This window comes from Babylonia areolata, chromosome 3, assembly GCF_041734735.1.
Source record: "Babylonia areolata isolate BAREFJ2019XMU chromosome 3, ASM4173473v1, whole genome shotgun sequence".
Lineage (NCBI taxonomy): Eukaryota > Metazoa > Mollusca > Gastropoda > Neogastropoda > Buccinidae > Babylonia > Babylonia areolata.
In genome coordinates, this window is record NC_134878.1 from 47342752 (window position 1) to 47357751 (window position 15000).

At 42.9% G+C, this 15000-nt stretch overlaps 1 pseudogene across 1 annotated transcript in view; it reads right to left on the reverse strand.

Moving 5' to 3' along the window:
* The window catches only part of LOC143280349 (uncharacterized), a 60907-nt pseudogene that overhangs the window by 2831 nt on the left and 43076 nt on the right, over positions 1-15000 (reverse strand). The window contains exons 5-8 of the transcript XR_013055011.1: positions 5904-6286; positions 4733-4957; positions 2931-3504; positions 1-1585 (exon numbers count right to left, since the gene is read on the reverse strand). The exon at positions 1-1585 is cut by the window's left edge and continues 2831 nt beyond it. The product of XR_013055011.1 is annotated as an uncharacterized LOC143280349 (transcript). The remainder of the gene's footprint in view (positions 1586-2930; positions 3505-4732; positions 4958-5903; positions 6287-15000) is intronic.

Sequence of the window (15000 nt, forward strand, 5' to 3'; positions counted from 1 at the left end):
AAAGCATTCCGATGCTATTCAGCAACGTCAAGCATATACTTTGTAATCAATGATATATACCTACATGTTCATACTTTATAATCAATGATATACATGTTCACTGCAGAAAAAAAAGAACTCTGATGCAAAACATACCCATTCCATACGTCTAGATTGTTACTCATAAACATATGTGGTTATTTAATGTACACATGTTTTACAGTCGATTGTGTGCCATAAACTACACCCATTTACTTCATATCAAATCAAACTATTTCAACAAAACAGGATCAGACCTATTATAAATGGTACTCCTTTCAAAAAAAACAACAACACCTATTTCGGTGAAACATCATATCTCTATTATAAAGGTATTCAATTAAAAAAACAACATTATTTCAGTGACATATCATATCTATTATAACTGGTACTTCATAAGATATGCACATACAGGGTGAAATATAACACACGCAGTACTGAATTACCTGACGATGTTTCATCCGTATATCGTCATACTTTAGACGATCAAGACATTTCCATTGGATGATACTTATTCTATTGATGGTAGGAAAAACACGGTATCAAACTATATGACGTTATGTTATGTACACTTCTTGTTAAAACGTACAAACAATTTCAACTACAAACATGACCAAAAAAACAATTTGTAAATCATCACCCACAAAACCAGTCACAATGCAGCGAGGTGGTACGGATGCACAAGATACCAAAGTTATGGAGTTTAAAAAAGGGATAGTGGCAGATATTAATATGATACACTGAAATGAGACACAAAAATTAATGTAGAAAAACCCAAATCATTACTGACATAACACATCCGTACTGTTGGATTGTAACAGACAGACCTGAAAGCTACAACATGCCTATTTATAGTACAGAACGTATCAACACAATACATCGGTTCTGGTGGAAGTCAAAAAACACGCCCTAGATAGACAGTTCGCAAGTGGGAAACAAAACAAAAACGTCTATCAATTACAAAAAAAAACACAAAAAAACCGTACATGTTTTATACCATAACACCGTCACTCTGAAAACCAGAACGTGCCGAGAACAGTGATTACTTTGACAGAAGAGAATGGCACACAAACAAACAAACAAACAAAAAGTTCAGCAATTCCCTCAAAGAAGAAGAAGAAAGGAAAAGACTCGGAAAACACAATAAGAGTTCAGCAATATCCTAGAAGAAGAAAAAAAAATTAGAAGAAGAAGGCCAAGAAGAACAAGAACAAGGGAAAATACTCAAAAAACACAAAAGAGTTCAGCAATATCCTAGAAGAAGAACAACAACAAGAACAAGAAGAACAAAGGAAAATACTCGGAAAACACAAAAGAGTTCAGCAATATCTTAGAAGAAGAAGAAGAAGAAGAAGACCAAAAATAAGAACAAGGGAAAATACTCGGAAAATACAGGGTGAAACAGTCCGCGTCCTTATCCTAGCCTCCTAGCAGGACCCACAGGAGAGCTTGCAGTAGACGTCACTGACCAGCACGTTGCCGTTGCAGAAGCCCTTCTGCACCCACATGGGGCAGCTCCGCGTGTACTTGGGGTCGTCCGCACACCCTCCTCGCATCAGCGTCTTCTCTGTGGGGCACATCGTCAACGCCATCATCATTATCGTCGTCGTCATCGTTATCATCCCCGTCATCATCGTCATAATCATCATCGTCACCATCATCATCATCATCACCGTCGTCGTCATTGTCATCATAATCATCACCGTTTTCATCGTCATCACCATCATCATAACAACAACGACAACAACTATATGTATGTAATTATGCTGTGTTCTTTTGTTCATTCTGCAATTTGACGTCTTTACGCTTTTCTGATGTATCAGGAACAGGATAATGTGTGCACGTATACACGAGTGTATATGCGTTAGTCCAAAAGGAATCTGAGAGAGAGAAAGAGAGAGAGAGAGAAAGAGAGAGAGACAGAGACAGAGAAACAGAGAGACAGATTGGGAGAGGGACAAAGACTGAGACAGACAGGGAGACAGAGATGGAGAAAACAGTTTGTGTACAAGCGCCAGTTTGTGCATGGTGTGTGTGTGTGTGTCTGTGTGTCTGTGTGTACGTGATAGATAGACTGAGACAGAGACAGAGACAGCGTCAGAGAGAACGTTTGTGCGGGTGTGCATGTGCATGTGTGTTTGCAATCGCGTTTGTACATACGAAAAGGCGCGTATGTTTCCATCATCATCGTGATCATCACCAACACCACCATCAACCACTACACCACCGACAACACAACCACCACACCACCACCAACACCAACACAATCACCATACCACCACACCACCAACACAATCTCCACACCACCACCACCACCAACATAACTACCCACCACCACCAACAACAACAACACAACTACCACCACCAATAACAAAACCACCACACCACCACCACCACCACAACCACCACCAACAGCAGCAACAACACAACCAACAACAATAACCACCACACCACCAACAACAACACAACTACCACCACCAACAACAACACAACCACCACACCACCACCAACAACAACAACCACCACACCACCACCAACAACAACAACCACCACACCACCAACAACAACACAACCACCACACCACCACCAACAACAACAACCACCACACCACCACCAACAACAACAACCACCACACCACCACCAACAACAACAACCACCACACCACCACCACCAACAACAACAACCACCACCACACCACCACCAACAACACAACCACCAACAACAGCAACAACACAACCACCACCAACAACAACCAATACAAACACCACCACTACACCACCACCACCACCAGAACCAATACAACCACCACACCACCAACAATACCACCACCACCACCACCACCACCACCACAACTAATACAACCAGCACACCACCAGCACTACACCACCACCACCACCAACACAACCACTCACGCCGCAGCTCCGCCGCCAGCTCCTCGGCGCGCTTGTCCACGGTCTGGAACTTCCGGTGGCGCTGGCGTCGGTTCTTCCGCTTCCGGCCGGCCCCAGCCAGCGGTCCCCGTCGGCCCTTGTTGCCCTGACGCTCCTTCCGTCTTCGCTGCCCCTGCCCCTGCCCCTGCCTCCTCTTGCCCCCCTTCTTCCTCCCGCGCTGGGACCCCTTGGTCTTGCGGTGGGGAAGGTTGCGGAGACGCTGTTGCTGCTGCTGTTGCTTCCGGTGTCGCTGCAGGCGTCTGTGCTGGGGTAAGACTGTGGAGCGAAGCGTCTGTCGCTGCTGGGAGCTCCTGTGTCGGGATCTTGGTGAGGGTGACGGTGGAGGGGGTTGTCGGAACTGTTGGGGAGCTCTCGGGTGAGTCTGCCGCTGCTGCTGCTGCTGCTGGCGGGAGCGGGAGCGGGAGGAGGAGTTGGGTGAGGGTTGGGAGGGAGTGGGAGGGCGGTCCTGCAGGGTGTGGGTGGTTGTCTTCTCCTGGTCTTTCTTCCTGCCGCAGTGGCCGCAGGTGCGCGGGCAGGCGAGGTAGACGGCTTTGCTCTGAAACACGGTCAGGCCTGGATACCTAGCGATTCTACAGGCACGGTGTCATAGTCAACAACAGGTGCAGGGATGAAATCAATTACCCGGCAGCTATGTAGGTACAGCTAGCTGGGTCACAGTCAACGTCAGATGCAGGGATTAAAACCAACAACCAGCTATTATACAGGTAAAGCTCGTTGGATCACAGTGCACAACAGGAGCTGGGATAAAAACGATCAGCCAGCATCTATACAGGTACAGCCATTGGGTCACAGTCAAAAACAGGTGCAGGGAAAGAAAGCAAACTCTTAACTATTATACAGGTACAGCTTTCACCGTTACGAGTTCTGGAATAGTTTCACCACTAAAGCTTCTATGTTAATGACTTTGCAACTACAACAGAATCATAATCTTTCCTGTCATGACAGATTTTTGTTGTTTTTTGTTTTGTTTTTGTTTTGTTTCGTTTGTTTGTTGTTGTTTTTTGTCGTAACAGACGAAGGTGTTCATCATGCCACAGGTCCGTTATGTCACAGGTCCATTATGTCACAGGTCACATGTCCGTTATGCCACAGGTCCGTTATGTCACAGGTCCATTATGTCACAGGTCACATGTCCGTTATGTCACAGGTCCATTATGTCACAGGTCCATTATGTCACAGGTCACATGTCCGTTATGTCACAGGTCCATTATGTCACAGGTCACATGTCCGTTATGCCACAGGTCCGTTATACAACAGGTCCGTTATGTCGCATGTCCGTTATACCACAGGTCCGTTATGCCACAAGTAAGTTACGTCACATGTCCGTTATGTCACAGGTCCGTTATTCCACAGGTCAGTTATAAAACAGGCCCATTATACCACATGTCTGTTACGTAACAGGCCTGTTATACCACAGATCTGTTATTCCACAGGCCCGTTATGCCATAGGTCCGATATGTCACAGGTCCGTTATGTAACAGGCCTGTTATACCACAGGTCCGTTATGCCACAGGCCCGTTATGTCACAGGTCCGTCATGCCACTGGTCCGTTATGTGACAGGTCCGTTATCTGTTACACTCAGTACTCGCGAAGAACAAAAGAGCCTGTAAGCAGGTACAGACTCTTAATGGGGCATAAGGTCTGCAGCATAACATGGTCTGTGACACAGCTGGTCACAAGACTCTGGAACTCACACACACTCTCACACACACCATTCCCAGACCCCCTAGACCCCCCCAGACCAGCCCCTCCCCGTCCTCACCAGGCGGCACTCCCGGGTCCAGATCCTGCAGGACGGCAGACGGTCACGGCACCAGTGGGTGCCCTCGCGGATCACGTCCAGGGGCGATTTGGAGCGCTGCACGTGTGCGTCTCTCTGCAGCTCTATCCTGCCCTCACCGCGGCTGCTGCCCCTCCTCTTGCCGTTGCCGTTGTTGTTGTTGACTCGTTCTAGAGCTGAGCGTGCGTACTGCGCTTGCCTGGGCGACTGTCGAAAGGGGGGGGGGGGGCGTGGTGGTGGGGGAGGGTTGTGGGAAATGGTTATTAATTTTGTTTGGTTGTACGCGTCGTTCTGATGAAAAATGAATTACGTAAGCATCTTTTAGAAGTGGTAGGAAAGTACAAAATTAAACCAGGGCCGGGTTTGCACGAGGCGATCTTTAAAGCGCTAAATATTTGCTTAGAGTTAAGAATGCTCGTAAGTGTATGGAGTTTACCATGGAGGTGGGAGCATTCTTAACGCTAAGCAAACTAATCTCAGCGCTGCAAAGATCGCATCATGAAACTCACCCCTGACTCCTAAAGAAGTATACTGAAACATATTTGGATTTTTTTATGATACATTTATTAAACCCTTACATTAAAGCAAACATAAAAAGAACATACATATAAAGTCATAAAAAGTCTAAATTGAAATCAAATTCCCAAAGTTGAACATGGCAGCATTTGCAGCATATTCAGATGTAAGCCGAAACCACTTAATGAGGAGGTCATACTGTAGGGGGCGGGGGGGGGGTAAAAGAAAATAACATGATACAATACGACCAACATCACAATTTAACTATAAACAGCTTTTGAAAATAACATGATACAATACGACCAACATCAAAAGACAATGTAAAAGTGTTTCAAAAGACAATGTAAAAGTGTCCAAGGACATAACATTTCCTACTACTACTCATTTTGCACTGCTACGTTTAGTAATCTCCTATTCTGTCTGACTGTCTGTCACACAACACACACACACACACACACGCACGCACTCGTCTCACCCTAGATTTTTTTTTTTTAACATAACACATAAACACACACATCAAAAGAGCACAAAACAACGATCAAAACCTTCTCTCACTACACAGACCACACAAAAACTCCAGTATCACCCAACAACATTCCTATTTCAGGACGAAACCTTCCAAACCCATCACAAGCACCTGTCGTAAACTAGCCGGCGGAAGAGGAGGAAGCCTGGAACGCGAGGGCCCGTAACTCTCCAGCTCGCGGCGACTTCCGCCGGAAGAGGAGTACCTCATCTGCCTCTCGCGGAGCTCCATCTCCTGCTGGTCGTCGGAGCTGTGGGACACGCGGTACACGGAGGACGACGAGTGGTGCGACTGGTGGCCCCTGGGGGAGCTGATCCTCACGTCATGCTGCGTGTGGCGCGCGGAGGTGTGGCGGTAGCCGTTGTGGGCAGGGTCCCGGGAGGTGACCCTGCTGACGTTGCGCACGGAGGAGGCCTGGTGGAGGGAGTCCCGGCCGCGGGCCTGGTACTGCCAGTTCCACGACGACCCGGACTTCACCTCGTTGTCCGACTGGGCTGGAGTGGACAGAGAGAGGAGGAATATCGTATTCACTTCCTTCCACAGGGCTGAATGGACACAGAGAAAGAACATTATAGACTTCACCTCCTTCGACAGAGAGAAAGAAAATTCTAGACTCTCTTCTTTTTCTTCCTTCGACAGGGCTCGTTGTGGGCAGACTCCTGGGGGATTCTCGCTGGTGGGATGGGATGGGATGGCAGTCACCACTCCGGGGGTGGGGGTGGGGGGTGGGGGTGCGGGGGGTAGCGCACACTCAGACTGGCTCCGTGACTAAGCTGTTGTCATCGTCAGTAACGAGGGTTGGGGGCGGAAGGGGAGGGGTTAGCAGGTTACGTTAAATCAGAACAGGCACTACTGAACACCACCGAAGTGACTCGGCAGAAAAGCAGGGTCTTCTCTGGTGTATGGACCCTGGCGACAGAACATCGATAGTTCCCTGTGGACTGCGACAGACGAACCCGAGAGTTTGGTATGAGCGGCGTGGGAGCAATGCCACTAAAACGGTACAGATGATGTGATAGAAAAAAAAAAGTTTCAATGTCGGTTGTGGCTTGATATTGTTTTTCTCTTTTGTCACAACAGATTAAATTTTCTCTGTGTGAAATTCGGGCTGCTCTCCCCAGGGAGAGCGCGTCGCTACTCTACAGCGCCACCTTTTTTTTTCTTTTTTTTCTTTCTTTTTTTTTCTTTTTTTTTTTTTTGTATTTTTCCTGTGTGCAGTTTTATTTGTTTTTCCTATTGAAGTGGATTTTTCTACAGAATTTTGCCAGGTACAACCCTTTTGTAGCCGTGGTTTCTTTTACGTGCGCTAAGTGCATGCTGCACACGGGACCTCGGTTTATCGTCTCGTCCGAATGACTAGCGTCCAGATTCGAACCAGCGCGCTCAGATTCTCTCGCTTCCTAGGCGGACCCGTTACCTCTAGGCCATCACTCCACATCATCGAGAATGACAGTCTCTCCCATACTTCGCACAGACGAAGTCTGATGCTGGTCTGTCTGTCTGTCAAGACTCTTGGCCGATAGTTCGTTACCACAACATGTTCACAATAGTTCACTTCAGCTCAGTTAACTACTCAAGGAGGCTTCACAGCGTTCGGCCTAATCCATATACGCTACACCACATCTGGTAAACAGATGCCTGAACAGCCGCAGAGTAACCCAACGCGCTTAGTCAGGCCTTTACTGCTGACAATAAAGGCAAGGGATAAAAAGAATTTAAAAAAAAAAAAAAAAACGTTAAGTTCGTCACAATCAATGTTCACTTAAACAGACAGAAGAGATGTGGGATGACGGCAAGGGGAGGCGGGGGACGGAGGGGGGCAGAGAGGTACTGAAAGAGGGAGAGAGGGAGACAAGAGAGGGGAAAACAGAGAGTTCACGTGTACAGACCTATACACCAGACTGCAGTCCAAGTATCGAAACGGAGCGAGAGATCAGAAGCACAAAAAAATAAACATGCATATCAGTAAGTAAATATGAAAACGAAGAACCACATAGACAAATAAATCAGTGAATAAACAAACAGCTGATACCTAAATAAAAGATCAAATAGATATTTATATGAATACACAGATAAATGAATATGAAAATACATAAACAAAACAAACAATAGATAACATAAATGAATCAAAAGATTGCATCCCAAACGTTCCCTAAAAGGACCAAAGGATGCCCCTCCCCCCCCCCCCTCCACCACCGAACTCCACCCCCTACCCCCTACACACACACACACACACACACACACACACACACACACACACACACACAACGATTTCGCAAGAGCAGTGTCAGAGCGCCGCAATGCTTTTATCTTAATGCTTCTAGACTACATCTCTGATGTCCATGGGGAACCCACCAGTTTTGGAAACACATCGAGGAAGATACCATCTTCGTGTTGCGAGTGGAAATTCGCTTTATTTCTGTCTGTCTGTCTCCTTTTTCTGTGTCGGTCTATTCCTTTCTCTTTCTCTCTGTTCCTTTCTTTCTCTTTCTCGGCCTATGTCTATCACTCTATCGTAATTCTCTCTCTCTGTCTCTCTCTCTCTCTCTCTTTAGGTCTATTTTCTTTCATGTTTTTTTTTTATTAAAAAAAAAAAAAAAACGCGCGCGCATACACGCACGCTCACACACACACACTCAAACTCACGTATGCACTGCACGCATACGACAACATGCACTTGCTTGCCAGCACATACATACCAATACCATGATAATGTAAGTCGGTTGCACCTGTCAATTTCATCTTAACGCTTTCAGAAAGTACAGCCTACGCTGGAAGGGAATCTGCAGTAAATGAAGATACAAAGAAATATCTAATATTTCAGAAGTGAATAAAATTGCCCCCCCCTGACGTATATTTTCTATCAACACAGCAAAGTGAGAGCTGTATTCTCAATGGATTTTCTATTGCAATGGGAAATCATTTACAGCTCAGTTTGGTGTGAAGGATTATGACTCTCAAACTAGGAGGCAAAATTGCACTGGCTCTTACTGCTGCAGCCTTGGGAGCTAGTTGGCCTTTAAGAAGAATCCCCAACGCCGACTATCCTAAAACCCTTTTGGCCGAGAGAGTGGGGTTGTGACTTGGACAAGACACTCTCCACTGTGATCGAATTCTAGTCCAGATAGTCGGGACAGCAGCAACCTCCTCTGCTGTTCTGGTGGTCCTTGTCGAACACGACTGACTATCACACACACACACACACACACACACACACACAGAGAGAGAGAGAGAGAGAGAGAGAGAGAAGGGGCAGAGGGCATGGGAGGGGGGGAGGGGGCGGGGTGGGGGGGTACAGAGGGTAAAAAGGATATGCCACAAGCTACTTTTCACCATGCCCTAACACTTTATTTTCAAACAAAACAATAAAAAGAAGTGGATAGATGAAGAAAATGAAGATGGGAGGGAGGAAAAAGACAACAACCAAAGAAAGAAAGAAACCAAGAAAGAAAGAACGAAAGAAACCAAGAAAGAAAGAAAGAACGAAAGAAACCAAGAAAGAAAGAAAGAAAGAAAGAAAGAAACCAAGAAAAAATAAAAAGAAACCAAGAAAGAAAGAAACTAAGAAAGAAACCAAGCAAGAAAGAAACTAAGAAAGAAACCAAGAAAGAAAGAAACTAAGAAAGAAACCAAGCAAGAAAGAAAGAAACCAAGACAGAAAGAAAGAAAAGAAACCAAGAAAGAAAAGAAACCAAGAAAGAGAAAAACCAAGAAAGAAAGAAACCAAGCAAGAAAGAAAGAAACCAAGACAGAAAGAAAGAAAGCAAGAAAGAGAAAAACCAAGAAAGAAAGAAACAAAGCAAGAAAGAAAGAAAAATAAGAAACCAAGAAAGAGAAAAACCAAGAAAGAAAGAAACAAAGCAAGAAAGAAAGAAACCAAGAAAGAAAGAAACAAAGCAAGAAAGAAAGAAAAATAAGAAACCAAGGAAGAGAAAAACCAAGAAAGAAAGAAACAAAGCAAGAAAGAAAGAAACCAAGAAAGAGAAAAACCAAGAAAGAAAGAAACAAAGCAAGAAAGAAAGAAACCAAGAAAGAGAAAAACCAAGAAAGAAAGAAACCAAGAAAGAGAAAAACCAAGAAAGAAAGAAACCAAGAAAGAAAGAAACAAAGCAAGAAAGAAAGAAAAAAAAGAAACCAAGAAAGAAAAGAAACCAAGACAGGAAGAAAGAAAGAAAGAAAGAAAGAAAGAAACCAATACAGGAAGAAAGAAAGAAAGAAATAAAGGAAGAAAGAAAGAAACCAATACAGGAAGAAAGAAAGAAACAAAGACAGAAAAAAGAAAGAACGAAACCAAGCAAGAAAGAAAGGAAGAAGGAAAGAAAAAAATCCCAAGACAGACAGACAGGAAGAAAGAAAGAAACCAAGCAAGAAAGAAAGAAAGAAAGAAAGAAAACCCAAGACAGACAGACAGAAAGAAAGAAAGAAACCAAGCAAGAAAGAAAGAAAGAAAGAAAACCCAAGACAGACAGACAGAAAGAAAGAAAGAAACCAAGCAAGAAAGAAAGAAAGAAAGAAAGAAAACCCAAGACAGACAGACAGAAAGAAAGAAAGAAACCAAGCAAGAAAGAAAGTAAGAAAGAAAGGAAAAAAAACCCAAGACAGACAGACAGAAAGAAAGAAAGAAACCAAGAAAGGAAGAAAAAAAAACTAAGACAGAAAGAAAGAAACTAAGAAAGAAAGAAAGACGGAAAGAAAGAGAGAAACCAAGAAAGGAAGAAAAAAAACTAAGACAGAAAGAAACTAAGAAAGAAAGAAAGACGGAAAGAAAGAGAGAAACCAAGACAGAAAGAAAGAAAGAAAGACAGGAAGAAAGACGTGAAGAAGTAACGAAAGAAACCAAGACATGAAGAAGGAAAATAAAGAAACCAAGACAGGAAGAAAGAAAGAAACCAAGACAGGAAGAAAGAAAGAAACCAAGACAGGAAGAAAGAAAGAAACCAAGACAGGAAGAAAGAAAGAAACCAAGAAAGAAAGAAACCAAGACAGGAAGAAAGAAAGAAACCAAGACATGAAGAAGGAAAAGAAAGAAACCAAGACAGGAAGAAAGAAACCAAGACAGGAAGAAAGAAAGAAACCAAGACAGGAAGAAATAAAGAAAGCAAGACAGGAAGAAAGAAAGAAACCAAGACAGGAAGAAAGAAAGAAACCAAGACAGGAAGAAAGAAACCAAGAAAGAGAGCAGAATAGAAATATTATTCATTAAGACCAAAGTCCCAAAAAGAAAGCGTTTAAACATAGATTTATTGCAAATCGAAAATAATAACAAGAAAAGTCACAACACGCACGACCAGAAACAACAACGAATACATTTTCGGGAGCTAATTCACAGACAAAAAATAATTTATACGCATTATATTCTGGAAACAATCATAAGCTAGCAACAGTAAATAAAGCATTAAAACGTGTCAGTATCTCATGCCTCATACATAAACAGAGTTCTCATGGTTTGTTCTCATTTTTTCTAGGCTAAGACGGGCGCCATAGCCGAATGGTTAAAGCGTTGGACTTTCGATCTGAGGGTCTCGGGTTCGAATCACGGTGACGGCGCCTGGTGGGTAAAGGGTGGAGATTTTTACGATCTCCCAGTTCAACATATGTGCAGACCTGCCAGTGCCTGAACCCCCTTCGTGTGTATGCGCAAGTATAAGATCAAATACGCACGTTAAAGATCCTGTAATCCATGTCAGCGTTCGGTTGGTTATGGAAACAAGAACATACCCAGCATGCAACCCCCGAAAACGGAGTATGGCTGCCTACATGGCGGGGTAAAAACGGTCATACACATAAAAGCCCACTCGCGTATATACGAGTGAACGTGGGAGTTGAAGTCCACGAACGCAGAAGAAGAAGAAGTCGAGGCTAGACGCTGTTAATAATGGCAATCTAAGCTATCAATAATGGCAATGTAAAATCACTAGATTGTCTAAATACTCAACTCTTAAAAGACTACGCACGCACGAAGGGAGGAGGCAGGCAGACATACAGAAAAAAATCTAGACAGATAAACAAGGTATAAAATTAGACATGCCCAGTGTTTAACAGAACGACACCCTGAAAGCTGACACGCAGCTTACTTATCACGATACCCATTTGTCTGTACCACCACACTGACAGGGCTGATTTCACGGAGAGTTATCATAATTTGTTCGCTGCATCCGTAAGATGGGTCACTGTGTTATCAGGATGGGAAAATGGTGAAGGGGGAGGGAGGGGGCAAGAAGGGGGGGGGGGTGAGTGAGAGAGTCAGACGGATCGAGAGAAGTAGAACAGACGGAAGAGAAGAAAGAAAGAAAGAATGAATGAAAGAAGAAAATGGAAGACGGTGGACGAATAAAGAAAAAAATGAAAGAAGAAAAAAAGGGCGGAGCCGGAAGGAAGAAAGAAAGAATAAATGAAAGAAAGAAAAGGATGACGTGACGGGGAGACAAGAAAGAAAGAACGAAGGAAGAAAAAGGATGGCGGAGGCGAGAAGAAAGAAAGAAAGAATGAAAGAAGAAGAGGGCAGGGGGAGATAAGAATGAATGAAAGAAGAAAAGGAAGGCGGATGAGGGGGGAAAGAAAGAAAGAAGAAAAAGAACGACAGCACAATAATAATAATAATGGTTATTCGTGAAGCGCCTTTCCTATAGCATCCTAACAAACAGAGAACATGATCATAAAGGACAGACGCACTCAGCCTTAACTTCCAGAGTGTCAGTTTTGTATCAACGGGATTATTCACCTCATTATTTGAAAGACAAGTATTATCGTCTTTATTTACTTCAGTCAGACAATTACAACAGCTTTATTATCTGTATCGGTGGATCAGGTACGGCAAATATCTTTGTGCTAGCATTTTTGTAGTCTTATTTTAATGCATTTTGTAGTTTATGTAGTTTCGGTCTTAGATGTGATGTCATTTTTTTCTATCTGGTTATTTTTAATGGGCATGTGTGTGTGCGTGCGTGCGTGCGTGCATGTGTTTGTGGGGTTACAGTGCTCTGGTACGAGTGGGTAAGTGTGTAGGCATGTTAGTATGTCCAAACAGAATTCTATGTTAGAAAATAAGAAATGTTTTAATGCTTATGCAATTTTGTTTTTAGTGCAGTTGATATTTAATGTCAGTGTGTGTATGTCTGTAAGGGAGGGACATTTACATATATATATGTGTTCTATGAATGCATTTTGTTTTAATCTAAGCCATATTTAATTCATAGCTTTTATAATCTTTAGTGTGCTTTTGCATTCATATGAACACACTGGATGTTTTCCATTGTCAGATAGCGGTTGATATATTTTTAAGGCATGTTTATAGTCAACTGTGTAAGGCGCTTTGAGCAGCATCGGTGCTGTATATAGCGCCATAGAAAAACTATGTATTATTACTATTATTATTACAGGGGGCGATGTGTGTGTGTGTGTGCATGTGTGTGTGTGCGCGCGCGCGCGCGTGTGTGTGTGTGTATGTGCCTGTGTGTGTCTGTGTCTGTTTGCGTGTGTGCGTGCGTGTGCGTTTGATTCCATAAATAAACACGTGTGCAAATGGATGGCTCAGGGCACTGCTCACTGGAGACAGACTTAAAAAATAAGGATCAAATGAACCGCCGAACTGGAGCGAATCATACAGTTATTTGAGCTGGAAGGGTGGGGGAGAAAGGCACCCCACATTTTACATATTCAGCATTAAATCTACATTGTGTATATTTGTTAGCCCGAGTTTCAAATCCTTACCCGACTGGCTGGTTACAAAATGAATAATAACGTTTGAACTTGATCGTCAGCTCGAGGCATGTGAAGATACATTTTTGGATCTGGCCGCCTGACTAAGAAAACTGATTCAGGTTTTCCATCAAAAAGACACCACAGACCATTTTCGGAGCAAAGAGAAACACCCGCTTATTAATGGCTTTTACGGAAACGCTACAATCAGTTATCAAAAGCCTCGTATCACGATGGTCTTTAGTCCTTTGGCGGGGTCGTATTTAAAAAGAATTGTGTCGAGTTGGTGGCAGTTTTAAGCTTCAACACTGTTTCCGTCAATTCAAAAAATGACATTGACTGTGACTTTGCCTAGAAAATGTAAAACGCGGAATGTTCCATCTAGGTATTATTTACATTTCTATCGCGGAATACTAGACTAAAACTTTCAAAGGCTGACAGTCTATTTTGAGCTGCTATCTCTTTTGACACTGCACGAGAAATTGTCGGCTGCTCACGTAAAGGGGGAGACTACTCCTACTAAAGTCAGAATCATTTGGTACTAGACACTCTCCCTTCATTGAGAGCATGTAAGTCTGGGTGAAAAATGGTTCATTAAAATAAATAAATAAACTAAATAAACTAATAATAATAATAAGAAAGAAGAAGAAGAAGAAGCTGTTATGTTGTATGCAGTGAGAAAGGAGAATATCACACAAAGACGAATATGAAAATTCCTTCTCTTCGAGACTACAGGCCTACATTTCGCGCCGGTTTTTCTTCTTTAATGTTAAGACCCCTCCAACACAGAATGAAAGCCTCCTGAAAATGTTTCTCTTTTCCTTTTTTTTTTTTTTTTTGTTTGTTTGTTTGTTTGTTTTGTTTTTGTTTTGTTTGTTTGTTTCCTGGGTTTTTTTTGTTTGTTTGTTTCAATGATTATTTACTAAACGGTGTGCTGAACTGGAGTACACTACGAGAAACAATGTTGCATGTTGTTTCCAAAAAAAAAAAAAAAAAAAATTAGATAAAAAAAATAAAGACTTCGGCAAATACCATTAACTCTCTCCATACGAACGGCGAAAGAGACGACGTTAACAGCGTTTCACCCCAATTACCATCATCAAAATATTGCAAGCGGAAGGCTCTTATACTGAAGAGGTGAATGTTGATAAAGAATACCACAATTCTGACGATGGAAGCTAAAGGTTGGGTCATTCAGACACCCACTCGACATCCGATGGATCTGTGTAGAGGAGAAGAGAGGGCTGGCCGTACTGAGTGAGTTAACTCTGTCTCCACCTTCACGGAGGACAATCTGGTTGTGTTAAATGGTGGTTATGTGTGTTAATCATTTCAGTCAGCATTTCATTTGTAAGTGCAAATTGTATCTTATCATTTGATTGTACAATCGGTTTACTTCCCTTTATTTATTCATTTGTCTATTATTATTATTCACACTAAGTTTTATGTATTGTTTATTATTACTAGCATTATCATTACCATTATTATCGTCATTAGTTATTTGATCATT